Genomic DNA, 15,530 nt, shown 5'->3' with positions numbered 1-15,530 from the left:
CCGGTCTAAAGGCTTGCTATACTTGTGGGAGCCTTTTCTTCTGCCAGGCCAGGCCTGGTGGAATTAAAGGCACCCACGAGCAAAACTCAGAGTTTTCCCGTCCGGATACAACGGTACCGGCAAGCTTACCAGTACCGTTGTTTCCAGACTGCCAACCTTTCACCTTAAAACTCTGCCATTTCCCACCTTCTAGCATCATTTTTAACACTTCTATACTTTTTCCACTGTTTTTGCTTCCCTCGACGTTCGAGAACGTCTGACGTCATTTTGAACTTTCCGGACAGTGCCATGTGACCATGCGTTTGCGCGCATCATGATGACGTGTCCATGAATGCGTTTGCACTTTGTGTTCAGGTCCTTGCTTCGAGGACAGTTTGGAACTGCTTTTTCTACTGATCTAGAAACTTGTAAGCTCAAAATGTACCCTTGTAAGCTCCTACACCTATTCTTACTGATTATCCATTAACAATGTAGAACAAAGCACATACTTGGAAGAACAGCAGAAAAGCTGCTATTTATCTTAAAAATGGCATCAGCTATTGCCATCTCTCCTCCCCAAGAGCCACAACCACCATCAGCTGGAGGAGCCACCCAAAAAAACAAAAAGCGCTGTATTTCCAAAGACAATGAAGAAGAGCAAGAAGATGACGTAGAGGAAGTGCCTACGTCTAGTACCCAGAGAGAATAATGGGTATGGCAGTTCTTTACCACTGTTGGGAATGTACCAAAGGCTAAAGCTACAAAAGTGAAATGCGTTAGGGAGAATTCTCTTCTATGGCTAATTTCCCTCACCTATAGAGTCCCCCAGCAGCTTTGCTGGATTTGAGGGGTTTATTTGTTTCTCCTGCTAAGAGTGAGACCCTATTTGTGCACTCTTAGACAGATTGCTAGTGTGCATTTTAGGCTATCTTGTGTGCTTATGGTCTATGGGATTTTTCTCACCATCATAGGAATCATCTTTTTACATGTGTGGTATACAGCACCCTCTGTGCCTTACCACAGGGGTGTCATAGCGACCCCCAAACATAGACTCCATACCCTGGGACTGACTACTGTCTCCCAGGGCATGTAAAGTCCCCATTGACTTTACTAGTCAATCCTTATGAACAATACCAGTACAAACCACCATCTTATTACGGAAGTACTGGAAAGGGTTAATAGTTTTTCTCTAGTGTTCATTTTTGAGGAGGTACCGTACCCTCTCTCAAAGGTTTCTGGCTGGTGGCAGTGGTTACTACTGTAAATATTCAACCGCAAATATTTTCATATGGGATTTTCCCATTGATGCATAAAAGCAGGGGCCTGAGGACTGGAGGATAAGACATCGCCACTGGAACTAAGAAGCCGACGAGGAGAGAAGCCAAAGACATCTGCAACAACTGAACCACCGGTGAAGCCCTGCTGCAGATCCTCACCACTTTTCTCCAACGACTTGAGAAGATCTCCACCTGCAAGAGTCTTCTTCCCTTGAGCTGGTGGGGCCAACCAGTTTGCCAATCACCTTCCAGGACCTGCCTTGGTTGAATCACCAGTGCCAAGCACTAGGAGACCGGATTGCCAGGCACACGTCCACCCGGACCGTGATTTAAAGGAGTGTACCTTTTATTAGTTTTGGCAGCACTGCGGCTGGTTTCATCCCTGGGCAGTGCAGTACCTCGAACCTTCCTCCACAACGAGAGCCTCTCTTCCTCTGCTGGACCTCCCGAACTGCAGGAACAGCCAGGAACTACCGCCACCGCAGGAGCCTCTTCCACTTTTAAGGTACATTGTTCCGCCAGGCCTCCTGTTTCGTTGGGTACTGCTAAAGGTGTTTTAAATCCTTTACTTACCTTCTGGGCTGGCCGCCTTTTCATCTAACATTATCTTTCTACATCCTGCAACCGCCTTTTCAATCATTTAACAAAGACTTGACTGCAGCTACTAGAACATTTTGAACCTAGGCACTTTGCCTTGTACCAGTGACTCTGGCACAAGCCTCTTGACTTTGGCTAAATCTGTTACAACTGCCTTCTCTAGATTGTTTCTCTTCAAGAAATGTGTTGGTGCACCTAAAACTCTTATAACCACCTTTCCTTCCCCTTTACAAAACGCTGAAGTGCCATTTTGCTTGGTTTTCACCAAAGTACTGTTGATGCTAAAGTGCTGCCTTGCCTAACTTGTTCACAATCTTCTTGGGAAGTGTTGCTGGTGTGTTTAAGAGTATAACCCTGTATAACTTGTCCTTTCCCTCCCTTTTGAAAAATTGTTAGAGTGCCATTTCTGTTTGGTATTCACTGTGCCGTTTTGCTCAGTGTTCGCTCTTGCTCAAACTTGTCTACAATTTAAATAGGTAGTTGTGTACACTTTTCTTGACTGATTTAACTTGCTTTTATAATAGGGATTTGTGTGTAAACATCAGAGTGTGTAAAATAAATATATATATTATTTTTGATACAAAGCTTTGGTCAGTGTTTCCTTGTTCCATAGTATTGTAGTCCTAATGTGTAAACCCTGAATACTGCTCATCTCCCTCTTGAGATAAGTCTGACTGTTAGCCACAGGTACCAACTAAATCTTTGTGATACAGACTGATAACAAAGGGGATTTATTGCATATACCAGTAGTCTTAATCTTCTGTAGTGCTCCCTAAGGGAACTGCACACGATTCTGCCAAACAAAATGCACTGAGTGCAACTTTGTACTCAGTCGCGGACTACTTAGACATTACTCCGACGGGACCACCTCCATGCGCCGCCACACCAAATCCAACTACTGAAACGCTCTCAGAAAGATTGTTCCTTTCTTAGCAAGTAGTAGACTGTCTTCCTCCACATCATCTTCCTCAACCAATACTGTAACCACACAGCCTACTTCGGTGGGACCCAAAATCCAACCAGCTACCTTGCAAGCAATAAAAGAGGCTGTTGATCCATATCTTTGGAAGACAACAGTCCTCTGTATATACTGCAACACGCCACTCTGCAGGGGGAAGCAATTTTGACGTGCATTTGAAGCTGTAATCAAGGAGCATGAGAAACACTGCCCACTACCTTAGAAGTAGCACACACGCAACATCTTCGCCTGACCACCTGCCCCTCCATATTAGTGCTTGGTAACTCTTCCCTTATTTCCCTCCTCACCTTACGTTCTAATCTCTCCTGCAAACAACAAATGAAAGCTTTCTTTAGGAACCACCTTTCACAGTTAAAAAAGTAGAACTAAATAAAAATCATGTAGTCTCCATCTACTTTACATTTCTCAGTAAAGTACATATACTCAATACGATTTGCAATGTTTCCATTATCATTTTGTGATATGCCAATGGGAATAATGTGATGTTCATCACCCGTTCCAGGGAACATAACGGAGGATAATGGCCTGGCAGCCAAGATATCGGCCCAAGTGAAGTGTGTCCATGTGCGCCCTAATGCCTGCGGGCTTCGGCGTGTTATAGAAAAATAAATAAATAAACGAGAGCTCCGGGCAATTATCCTCCATTGCATTCCCTGTAATGGGGGATAAAGGCCATTAGCACCACCTGGTTCCCAAAGCGCTGTCATCCTTTTCCAAGATGGCCATGCTTTAAGGTCCTTGGCACTGCTCCTTACATGAGTTTGCTTGAAATCTGCCCATGTTTTATTTTTTCAAAATGGTCAAAATGTATGTACATACAATAGTCATATATCTTAGTCCCCACTTGACAAAATCCATGAAGTCTTTACACAAACATTGAAGGTTGGGTCTATAGTCTTTATGAAAACTTTTGTCCACATTCATCAGACGGCAACAAAGTTATAAGCCATCTAAAAATGTTGAGTCCCCTCCTCTTATTTAGCCCCCTGTAGAGAAAATCCCACCAAACTTTACACAAACATGTATATCTTGATTTAAAAGTGTTTTACAAAAATTTGTGCAGATACATCAAATGGCACCACATTTATAAGCCTTTACACTATTTTGGGACCCATCCCTCTAAATGTGTTCCCTCTCCACACTTTCTAAAACCATTTAGAATCAAGTCTAGAATAAGATTAAAACATTTCATGCAGTTTCATTGAGTGGCGCCAAAGTTATAAGCCATCCAAGAACTGTTTTTCTCCAACCCTGTAATGAAGAAATTGGCATAGATGTCCCCGAACATCTGAAGTGTCCCCGAACATCACAGGATTGCACCCGTACCCGAATGGGGTAAAAAACACCAGTTTTGTGGCTTTTTATGGCCATATCCCATTCCATCCTCATCACCCATCACCTCCCCAGAGATTGTTTGATAAGTTTGACAAGTGCAATGTTGTGTTTTTTAATATGTTTCTACTGCAGTGTCCGCGGACACCGGCGGATGTCGGTGAATCCAACATGGTGGGCATTTCTAAAGATCTGGCACACTTCACGCTTTTCACCATCAAATCAGTGGGTGTGTCCGATGTCTGTGGATATCACAGCACCCTCTAGCCAATCGGATGCCTGTCCGTGGAAAGAACAGGGAAATGGGTCCACGGAGCGGTGCCAGATATAACTAATTGTTGGGGACCTATTTTGGTCGTTTAAAAAAAAAAAAACTACTGGATGGATTTACACCAAATTTACAAAAGCATGCTTTCGGGCCAAGCCGCCGCTCCTGCCACAAATTAGTTTATAAACCATCCAGCGGTTTGGGCTCGAGGCATGAGCAACATTTTTTTCCATTATGTATATGAAAAAAAAATGTGGGACCCCTTATAACTTTGACCCCCCCGATGAATCCTCATCAAATTTGTCAGAGCAGCCCCTATACATTTTTTGAGCAACATAACTATAACTACACAGCCGCTAACACAGGTTGTGTAGTACAGGATTGTTTAAGGGAAATGTGTTTGAGACATTTGGGGAATAGGGGGTACATGGTGAATACTTGGGAAGGTAAAACACAGCAAGTCCCTCATAGCTGGGGTTTGTGTAAGCCGCAGAAGCCTGGGTCGGTGACATAAACTTTGTGTGACCTAGAGAGATGGTTGGCTGGGGTGAAAGGAAGGAGAAAGGCAGGTAACTGCATTTGACCACTGTGATAGCATCAAATGGTAATTCAGGGGCAGACCTGAATGAAGTTCTAGTTGGTCATAGGTTTATGGCTTGGTGCTGTAGTGAATAAGAGATATAAGGTTTCTGAGTACATGGGAGCTTGTTATTCAGTGAGCAGGAAAGTCCGGCCACAAGGCAGGGTCTACCTGGGGCCAGTTAATAAACCAGGTGCAAGAGGTGCTTAAAGGCAGAGGTGGCAAATGGTTTATGGGTTTCAATTAGGTTCTCCGTAAGATGAACTAGAGGCTGTGTGGGCTGAAACGGCAGTTGCAATAGATTTGCATGAAAAGAAAAATACCAGGGATGCTAGCAAGTCTGGGTAGAAAATATGTTAATTACCGGTTCAAAGGAAACTTATTTATTTCTCTCCTTCCTCACATTGATGAAGTGTTCTTGTAAAAGCCATGTGCATCACACCCAGGGGTAGAGGGCGCCGACCAGATGGAACTTGTAATAAATTAGAATTGTTGTAGGTGAAGAAGTAATCATGTGATGATGTCACAACCAACTGTGGAAAGAGCCCAAAAGTGTTTGTACTTGCAAATAGGAATGTTGAAGGGGATGGTGAATAGGGTAATGTGTTCTACAAGAGCGTGGGAATTTAGGGAGATTAGATTTCCATGTATAGGGTTGGCCAATCATATTAGGGGATGACTTTGTTACAAAATATGTGTGAGTGTATTAAAGGTTGCAACAATGTATATAGAGTGTAACATTGGTGTTTGAGGAGATTTAGATTAGTTCTGTCTCTAAGGAGTCGTCTAGCCAGTCCTGGCTGTTTGTATACAATAAATGTGCTTTACTGACAAATGTACACTCACTTATTGAGAGGTGGGCTTATTTTGGGTAAGGAGATCTGAGTTCCGTTCCGACATTTGGTGACCAAGAAGGAACCTCCAGGTTTTCTGAGACACTCGGAGTTCCCTGTCCGCACAAATCAGATGTGGCGCTTCTCTGTGGGGACCAGTCTCGCATGCATGTTAAAAGGACAGGTGTATAGGTGCCATATTGGTCGAAGGCCTGTCTGTTCCCTGAGGCATGTTGCTGTCACCCAGCTGTGCAGGACAATTTGAAAGAGCACCGCTTTGGAGCACAACGGAAGACATCAACCTTACTTGAGCACACTTTTGCAGGATAATTAAGAGGGTGGTAGGGGGAAAAAGGATTTTTTTTTATTTTCATTTTTCTGGCAGGGTAATAAGGTTTGTATGTGTGGAGTCAGATAAGTTAGGTTGTTTGAAAGGTGTGAGTGTTTTTGATGAATTGTTATGTGTTATAAGTACTTTTTTTATTTTAGATAGATTATTACCTTGTTTATTATTTTATTTTCTTGGTTAGTTGGAGGGTATCTTTCCATAATCGGAAAAAGTGATGAAGAGAAAGTAAAGAGGATTTTGGCCATGGGATTGTGTTTTTGATAAAATGCTGTCTTTTGTGTAAGAGTGCTGAATATTATTAAAAATTGATAGTGAGGTGATTGTGGTGAGAGTGAATAAGGTAAATGACTGTGGGGAGGTTTTAAGAAATGCAGGTGTTTTTCTTTTGTAAACATTTTGTGCCTTGGGTTCAGCTTTTGTGCTTAGATTGTTGATTTCTGTCATGGCCACTGGTCATTGGCCAGTTACTTCACATCCTGCAGGGTCCCAATGGACCCAGTCCTGGTGCCTTTGGAACCAAGCTCATTATAAAATTTGCTTTGCACACAGGCTGTTGAAGGCACGTGCATCTGGCCAGGGTGGGGCCCTGGCAATGCATGGACTGCACGTGCAGAAGGCAAGGTGGGGCCACAGGGCGGGGCCTAAAGGGAGTGGCTGGGGCCAGGCTATTTAAGCCGGCCCCACCCGCATGCTGGTGCTTCACGTTAGTCTGCTAGAGCAGCGTAAAGCTTACCGCCGTTCAGAAGACCTTACCTGTTTCAGCACGTGTATCCTCTGACTCCGGGACCCTCCAGCATCTTACCTTGAAGTCAGCCCCACCATCGCTTCACTTCTGCAGCTACGTGCGCATCTTAACTTGAGGTCAGCCACACCATTGCTTCACTTCTGCAGGTATGCACACATTTTACCTGAGTCAGCCACGCAATCGCTTCACTTCTGCAACTACGCACACATCTTACCTGGGTCAGCCGCACCATCGCTGGAAGCGCAGCTATGATTTCACTTCTGCAACTACGTGCTGCTCTTACCTGAATCAGCCGCACCATCGCTGGAAGCACTGCTATTGCTTCCCCCTTCTGCAGCCACGAGCATATCTTACCTGGATCTGCAGTTCCTCGAGAGTGCCGCCCGACATCCTTACCAGTCCCGAACTTCCATCAACACGGGATCTTCTCCCGATGCACCATCCTCAGGGATCTTCATCTCCGGCCGCCTGTAGGAGTTCGGAAACCACCCATCAAGCACCGATCAGCAGCACCTGCAAAGGGAAAGGAAACACAAGGTTAGCACTTGCATAGACTTTCATCCTCTAAGCAGCAAGCTTCAGGTAGAGACCATTTACCTCTGGTAGCTCCTCTGGAGTAGACTTTGTCATCGCCCGTTCCTGGGTCATCTTCATACCTAAGGGAGAGAGAAAGGATAATATATGGATATTGACAATAATCATGGAGGAAGATTAACACAATCAATACGAACTATAATCATAGTTACACAACTTACTTCACAATGGAATGGTCGCAGCCGGTCTGGACTTTCACGCCAAGGTCCAGTGACGCAACTATGTCCATCTACAGCACTCCTGCTGGAAGAAAGCAGGATGGAGAGCTCATCTTTCAATCAAAACAGGTGAGCCTGCATGGGCAAACTCTTGCTCACAACCTTCTGGCACGAAAGTGTTCAGGGGAATTCCAACGTCACCACACCATTTTCACTGTCTCTCATTCCCTCTCAGGAGCAGAACCAGTATCCTGGGTCCTCGATAACGCAGTGGCTGTGGGAGAGAGCTGATCCACGGGAGCCAGGTCCAGGGAGGGCTCCAACCGCACCCCAATACCCCCACGGAGACCAGGTGAGCGTAACTATTTCTGGAATAAGATTGTTAGAGTTAGGATGGTTTGGAGTATGAAGACTCCACTTTATCACTTCATTGCCTGTGTCGGCGCTTCCAGGGTATAAGGTAAATATTTTGAAGTACCACTAGGAATGCGTATGAGAAAACAAGGGTAAAATGTTTCATTCTTGGCCTGAAGACGGGACATGTGATAAGGGAATTTTGGTGTATGAATAACTAGTGATCCTTCTGTCTGGGGTCTGTCACCTAAAGTATGTTTTGCTCAAAAAACACCTTGGGAAAACAAATATACTCTAACACATTTGGCGGTACTGACTTAGTTTCACTATTTTATTATTACATACAATTTTTTTAAAACAATAAGACATTACTAACATTGATGAAGTAGTATCAGAACCAATAAGGGGCATACATGCCCTGACTCAAATATATACAAATGTCTTCACTTCCACAATTGATAAACAATTGAAAAGTCACAACATTCAAACTAAATATGTGCTAGATAATGTTACTATACAATGTCTGTCTATACTATCTATTACTGTGGACCCCTGTTGCCGAAGTCCTTTTTTGTTCTTAGCTCTACACTACAACCCTCGACTTTGATCAAGGAGTTTTCTTCAAGGGGTTGTAATTGTAAGAGGTGCAAACTCAACGTGGTGTTCTCCGGATGCAGGACATAATTAAACACAACTATAAATAGGGGCAGGCCAAAACAGTCACTGTCAATTGTTCAACAGTAATAACGAGGCAGGGTCAATAACTGTTTTAGGATTGTACCTCTTGGGTGCTGAAGAGTTCTAACAGTGCCATCAAATGGACATCAGTATTTTGATTAAACATGCGTCTTTTTTTCTTTGTTTCACCAGGTGATATTATTGTGGAGACAAACAGGTGCTGTGAACAACACACAGAACACTCTGCTATTCGCAAAACTATCATTTACTCACTACTATACTTGATAGATGTGCCATGTGAATCATGTACAGGTAACAATTGTTAGGGGAGACACTATGGGCCTAATTCACAGAAGCATTTTAGAATGGCAAAACCCCATTGAAAATCACTCTGTGAATAAGGGCCTATATGTTAGTATGATACTGCATTCTCATAGATCATATTACATGTTGTAAGTAATCTTACCAAAACACTTGTGTGTCATAACCCCTTCTCCGGGACCCGCTTCTGCTTAAAGCTGATTTTACAGTCCTTTCTTAACACAGACAGTAAAAGTTGCAGTCCTTTTGTTATACAACAGGCATGGTGAGGAGTTTATTTTGTGTATTACTGCTCTGCAACGAAAGATGAATAATTTAACAGGACAGGCCAGACTGTTGGAATATATAACTCTTAAATACATATTTAAATTTAGTTAGTCTGATCCTGTGGCAAAAACACACAGTTTATACACCTGTGTGATTTTAACCTTTACAACACAGTGTACACACTGGGATTGAGGGCTTTATATTCACACATGTTTATTTAGGTAAATAGAAGCTTGCAGAAGACAATGCTATACAGGGACCCGCATTATTTACAAATATACTGTGGAATATTGATTCTCTACTTGCTTCATATCTATCTGTGCGCGGTATTGGGACCAGCCACCTTTGCTGCAAATTATCCCAGAAATGCTGTGTGTAAACAGATGGGATGTGCCTACTTTAGTTGGTCGTCACAGTCTCAAATAGTCCTGTCAGATTGGATGAAAGAGGCATTCTATGGCCGCCATATTGAGGAGGTGGATTAGCAGGCGAGGTAAATGCTAGAAGCTACCATGTAAAAATGAGATAATGCCTTAATGGGTGTTTTTCTTTATTCCACAACATGTGTAGGTGATGAGGAAAAAGGTGGTAGATAATGTGCTCCACATAACATCAGAATTAATCATTACTCATTGTTGAATGAAAACATAGTCCATGATTCAACCATTTGTTATTGCTAAATGAACACTCATGATGTACTAGCAATATTTGGCTATCTCTTGTGTATATGTGTAGTAATTAGGTGAATATACCTACATACATAAGGCCTTTATGACTTTTCCGAAAGGATATAATTAATAATAATAATAATAATAATAATAATAATAATAATAATAATAATAATAATAATAATAATAATTTGCAACAGTGCACCCGTTATTGGTTTTGTGAAAATGTTTTTCACAAAGTGTATATATTCTAAGACAAGTTATTATTAGTACATGATCGTTATAATACTATGTTTGCACTACCGGCACTAGACAATCATACATCTGTCTTGTAATGCCAAACCCTTTCCTACATAGAAATTACAAAAGTGACTTTATCACATATATGCAGAGGTATAATTGCATTAGTGAACTCATTTTCAATTTTATGGAGTTATTTATTTTAAGGGGGAATTTTGGAGAACATGTATACTTTTTTAGTTACTAGATACAAGGGATCAAAGTTAGAAAAATGTCAAAATATTTTAGGAATATGGAGGATTTAAGAGAAGTGTGGAAAGGTCCGCAGTGCTAATATTGTGGAAAAAGGACAGAAAAAAGAAGCAGTGCAGAGATTCCTTCCACCAGTCACCATAAGGGTGCCATCCTTTATTGCCTGTAGAGTGGTATACTAATACCCGAGTACGAGCCCCCATAATCACCATCGGCCACTCCAGTGGTTGTGAGACAGAGACGTGTAATGCCTCCTTCAGCTAGGGTCTCTGAAAGATGGGATACTCAGGAAACTGGAATGGTTACTCCATCAATGTTTAGGACGACAGAGATATTGCCAATGGGGGGCAAAAGAAGAATAACTCCTCCAACCGCTAGGTTAGCAGAGAGATTAAGGATGGATTAGCGAGAGAGGCTAGCACCATTAACAGGAAGAGGAGCTGAAGTGTTGCTTATAGTGAAAAAGAAAAAAATGGTGCTGCCCCACCACCGCTAAACTAGAGGATAGGTTGCGAATGGTAGAGGAAATCAAATGTGGAGGAATCTTGAAGAAGCATTGAGATTAGCAGAGGAAGAGGAAGAGGTAGCGCTGTTGCAGCAGCAGAAAAGCATAGAGTGGGAAGAAGGGAATAGGCAGGTAGAAGATGTAGGTGGAGAGAGGTGGAAGTATGAACAGGTCCTTTTTAGGTTTGATAGGTCAGTTATTAAAGATGTACAAGTGGAACTTGAAGAGGAAAGTATTGCTTTAGGTCCAGGACTTGAACAGAGGGAATGGGAACTGGCACACCATGGTAGCATAGATCATGATTCCATGCTATGGAAAGGCCTACGGATGTCATTTCAGGGGAAGAGAACGCGGAGTAGGAATGGGAAACAGACACCAAGCAGGGAAAACAGTGCCCCACCTCCTACTCCAACAGCAGCTACAGAAAACACACCATGGGTTCTTAGGACATGCTGTGGTTCCCGCATGGCTGTACATTAGCAGTTAGGGAAAGACAGGGAAAGCCCCAGTAAAAATGAGAGTGCCTCAATTTCCATTGCTCCAGAAGGGACAAGGGAAAGCATATTATGTCTCATGGTCGAACATGGACCAGAATAATTTGATGAAGACACTCCCTTCACTCAGTGCAGGGGCATGGACGTGGATTTATACATTGCTAAAACAGACTGCTGGTGTTATGTTGGCCACAGGGGCATGAAAAGCTTATTTATGCCTTTAATGGGGGAACAATCAAATGAACTTTGGAGGCAAGCAGGGTATCCAGGAGTCCAGTTAAATACAAACACCTACGATGGGTCACCCTTTAATTTAATTATAGGGCAGGGGTATGGGGAGCCCTGCAGGTTATGTATTCTGATACACCAGACATAAATTTGATTCTGGCTAAAACAATGAAGCTAGATGATGACCCTGCCACACATATTAAGTTGATTCAGAAAATGTGAAGAGCAGAAAGGGGAGAAGCATGGGATACAAATGTAGCTATTTTCTACCACATATTAATAAATGGACTTCCCAAAGAAGTTCAACATGGTTTGGACAATGTGGTGGGAATGGTGGCCAAGGGTTGGCCAGAATTGTAGGTTCACATTGTGCTTTTTTGTAAAAACAGACAGGGAAAGGAGAGTACTGAACAGGCACAAGAGGAGGAAAAAAAAAGTGTTACTTTTTCTTTCAGCTAAAATGTGTATAGATGCAGCAGTAATTACTATATTCACAGATGGACAGCAGGAACAATTGGAACAACAAGGACATACTGAACCAAGTATGGCACAGGGTTTGATGGATGGGTATGCTCTCGATCAATGGCATATGGGATGATTTCCAAGGGGAAGAGGAGGATTTCTAGTAGGAGGTGAGCCATTTGGTGGGTTTGGAGGAATGAGGACTTGGTGCAGTGGGCCAATAAAGGTAAATATGGAAGGCTGTACAGGGTCCAGTGTTGGTGATGCATGAGGATGTGACATGTGTCAAGAGACTGTCAGAGTATGCCACAGTATTTTAACCCAAATAGACCAGTAGGTATGTTCCCATATATTCCATCCCAGCAAATGCAACCCCCAACAATGGCACATGCCCCAGGCTCTGTGCAATCACTTCAGGTATGGGTTGGACACAACCTGGCATCTGAGGCTGTACAGACTTATATGCTACAATGAACCTTGCCAGCGCAGTCAAATGTACAGATTTGGGAAAATAATCCTTTACCCCAAGAAACGGCTACTCATTACACTGGAGAGAGTGTTTTCAGAGGGAATCCTTTCCCTCTCTCAGGTACTAAAATATATCCGGATTGGGCCAGTTCACAGACATCTCTATATTGTCCAGTCATGTCTGTTAAGGTCGTTCCGGAAGAGGAACTCCAGATAGATGCAACGATAGGTGATCAAACCTTTCATTTCTGATTGATGCAAAGGCTGCAAAATCTTGCATCAAGGAAGGTAAGTTCCCTTTATCAGGCAAAATGAGGGATGCACACAGATTCTTTGGTGCTATTCTGTAGATTTCTTACAAAGAGGATCTCTGTATTAAGGTAGGTACACAAAATGTAGCTGCACCATTGTTGTATTGCACAGAGACTCCAGTGAATCTTTTGGGCAGAGACTTCCTAAGTAAATTGAACATGACGATTGAATTCACAGTGAAAGGTATAGTATGCTCGCCTCCAGATTTGTATCCAGTAAGAAAATCAGTGCTTCTGCGTGCATGTTATAATGACCGCATGATAAGGAGGTGCCTGTACATTACGCTTTGTTCTTTTATGGAGTGATGGTTGTGTTGGTTTGGGTCAGAGACTGGACATGACGGATATCAATTGAATTTTTATTTTATCCAACCTGCTGTTCCTCGGGAGATAGCACCATGCACTATTGTTAAAATTGTTTTGGAAGCAGTGGTCATTAAAAAGGAGAGGGTGCTTCTCTCAGGCACTGATGATGAAGGCAGAGAGTGGTGCAGGTTTGAGCATCAATCCAGCCCTATCACTAAGGAAGGTGTCCGATGCCTAAGACACAAGGCAAGATGATTTTTGAGATGGAGTGCCTTGCCAGATAATGAGCATACGACAGAAGTCGCATATTTGCCATTTGCAGATTCCCCGAGCATGGAAACCGTTACTCAGCAGGTACAGTTGCCAGCTCTGAAATCTGCAGTCCCATTACTTGAAATCGTGGGTATGCAGGAGAGAGCACCACAAGATGAAAAAGAGCTCTGGGCCCTACAACTAGTATGGGAGTAGTCTTGACCATCAAATAATAAAGAAAACAGTGTTAGTCGTGTGTGTCAAATCAAAATGGTCTATGCAAACAAAACCAAATGCCTGACCTACGTCTTGTACAAAAAAGTGTGTAATGGACCTATGTATATAAAAAGAAAATCAGTGTTCGACACAGAGTAAATGTGGCTGAATTAACAGACCACCGCAGGATCACCTCGACTCAGAATCCAATGTTCAGCATTTTCTCTCCCTTCCTCTTGGGGTTAACTTTGTTCACTTTTGCTTTTACAGTTCATTCATTTTTAACGCCTCAAACAATGCACCTTTCACTGAGACTTTCGAGTGGGCTACTCCTTTTCACTGGATCATTCCATTACTCAGTGTCACTGATCCTACAGCTGCCTTTATCTTAAGGTTCATTCACATGTCTGCCTTTCCTCACATCTCACCCACACATGTGCAGCCTACACTTGCAATATATTGTTGCAAATGTAAATCTTTCTTAGAACACACAAGTCTCTCAGGTAGCCTGCGTACTCACTGGCTGTGTGCAGTTCTTGCTTGCTTTTTTGATTTTCAATCCACAAGTCAAGACTAGTACCACAGGCTTGGCTTTGCCTCCCCAACTCTGTCATTCACCCAGGAGGGTCGTGGGCGTCCTTGAAACACAATGCAGTCTTCGATATTGGGATCTTGAGGAGGCAATGACCTTCTGTAGGGAACTCTTGGGATTTTTGACTTGCTGCTCTCGTCCCCTGGTCGTTGCTCTGTTCGCCTTTGCCCCGGAGGTTCTGCTCATGCTCACGTTCTATCTTGCTCAGAGTGTGTCTCTAGGATCCGCCTTTTATCCATGTGAGGAGAGCAAATTGGAATCAGATGTATGCACTTGAAGTCAAGTGCCGGATTTTGCCTGAGCCGATTAGCAGAACATGTTCAGTACGATGTATAAGAGTGAGTCTTGTTACTCTCAGTCACCCTCTTCCTCTGCCTAGTGTTTGTGCAGAAAGGGTAAGGGGGAGTTGGGGCATTGGAACCTAAACATAAGGAGGGGTTGGATGTACAAAAAAGGCAGGAATACTGCATCTAACCATTGGTTGTCTCACCCTCACTCCCCGAAGACCCCTCTCCCAGGTCATCCTCCCACATTGACCCACTCCCAAACAGTTTGCAAATGGCACTGGGGGGCCCATGGGGCAAGCATGATATTTTTTACTGGACATCTATGACAGATGCAAATAACAAGGGGGGTCCTGGGAGACTCTCTACCAGACATGAGTCCTGGTTTACAAGAGCCTTTCCCAGAGTCTTTAGCTCACTATCTTTCACAGAGGAGAAATATCCTAAACATATCAGTCTTTGTCCTGCCCTGGGGCAGTCCAGCACCGAAATGCTAGGCAATTCTCCTCTGAACAAGGGTACCACGGGATGCTGTTGGTACTCTTGTTCATAGGAGAATAGCCTAGCAGTTCATAATGAGTTATTGCATTGCATAGTAGACATGTCTGTATGTTGTTGACCCTCATAGTTAGTACTTTAGAAGTACTTTAGTTCAAACCAGTGTACAGTGCAATTTGCTCAGTTCCTGTGTTTGTTTATTAAATCATTGGGTCTGTGGGAAAAAAATCCATGCTGGATTAAAGTAAAACCTTTCTATGATGTGGTACAATATATTTCTTTCATTGGTTTCAGTGGGAGGAATTGAATAGTTGTATGTTTTTTTTTATTTGGAAGTGGTGGTAGCATTGTTGCAATTAGATAGCAGTCGGTGTATTCTATTTGTTTATTTCTTTTTCCATTTTAGTGGTATTCATCCATCTGTTGGCTTGTTGCAGATTTTT

Source organism: Ambystoma mexicanum, chromosome 2p, assembly GCF_040938575.1.
Source record: "Ambystoma mexicanum isolate Mex_15411 chromosome 2p, UKY_AmexF1_1, whole genome shotgun sequence".
NCBI classification, from domain to species: domain Eukaryota; kingdom Metazoa; phylum Chordata; class Amphibia; order Caudata; family Ambystomatidae; genus Ambystoma; species Ambystoma mexicanum.
This window is presented reverse-complemented; position numbering follows the sequence as displayed.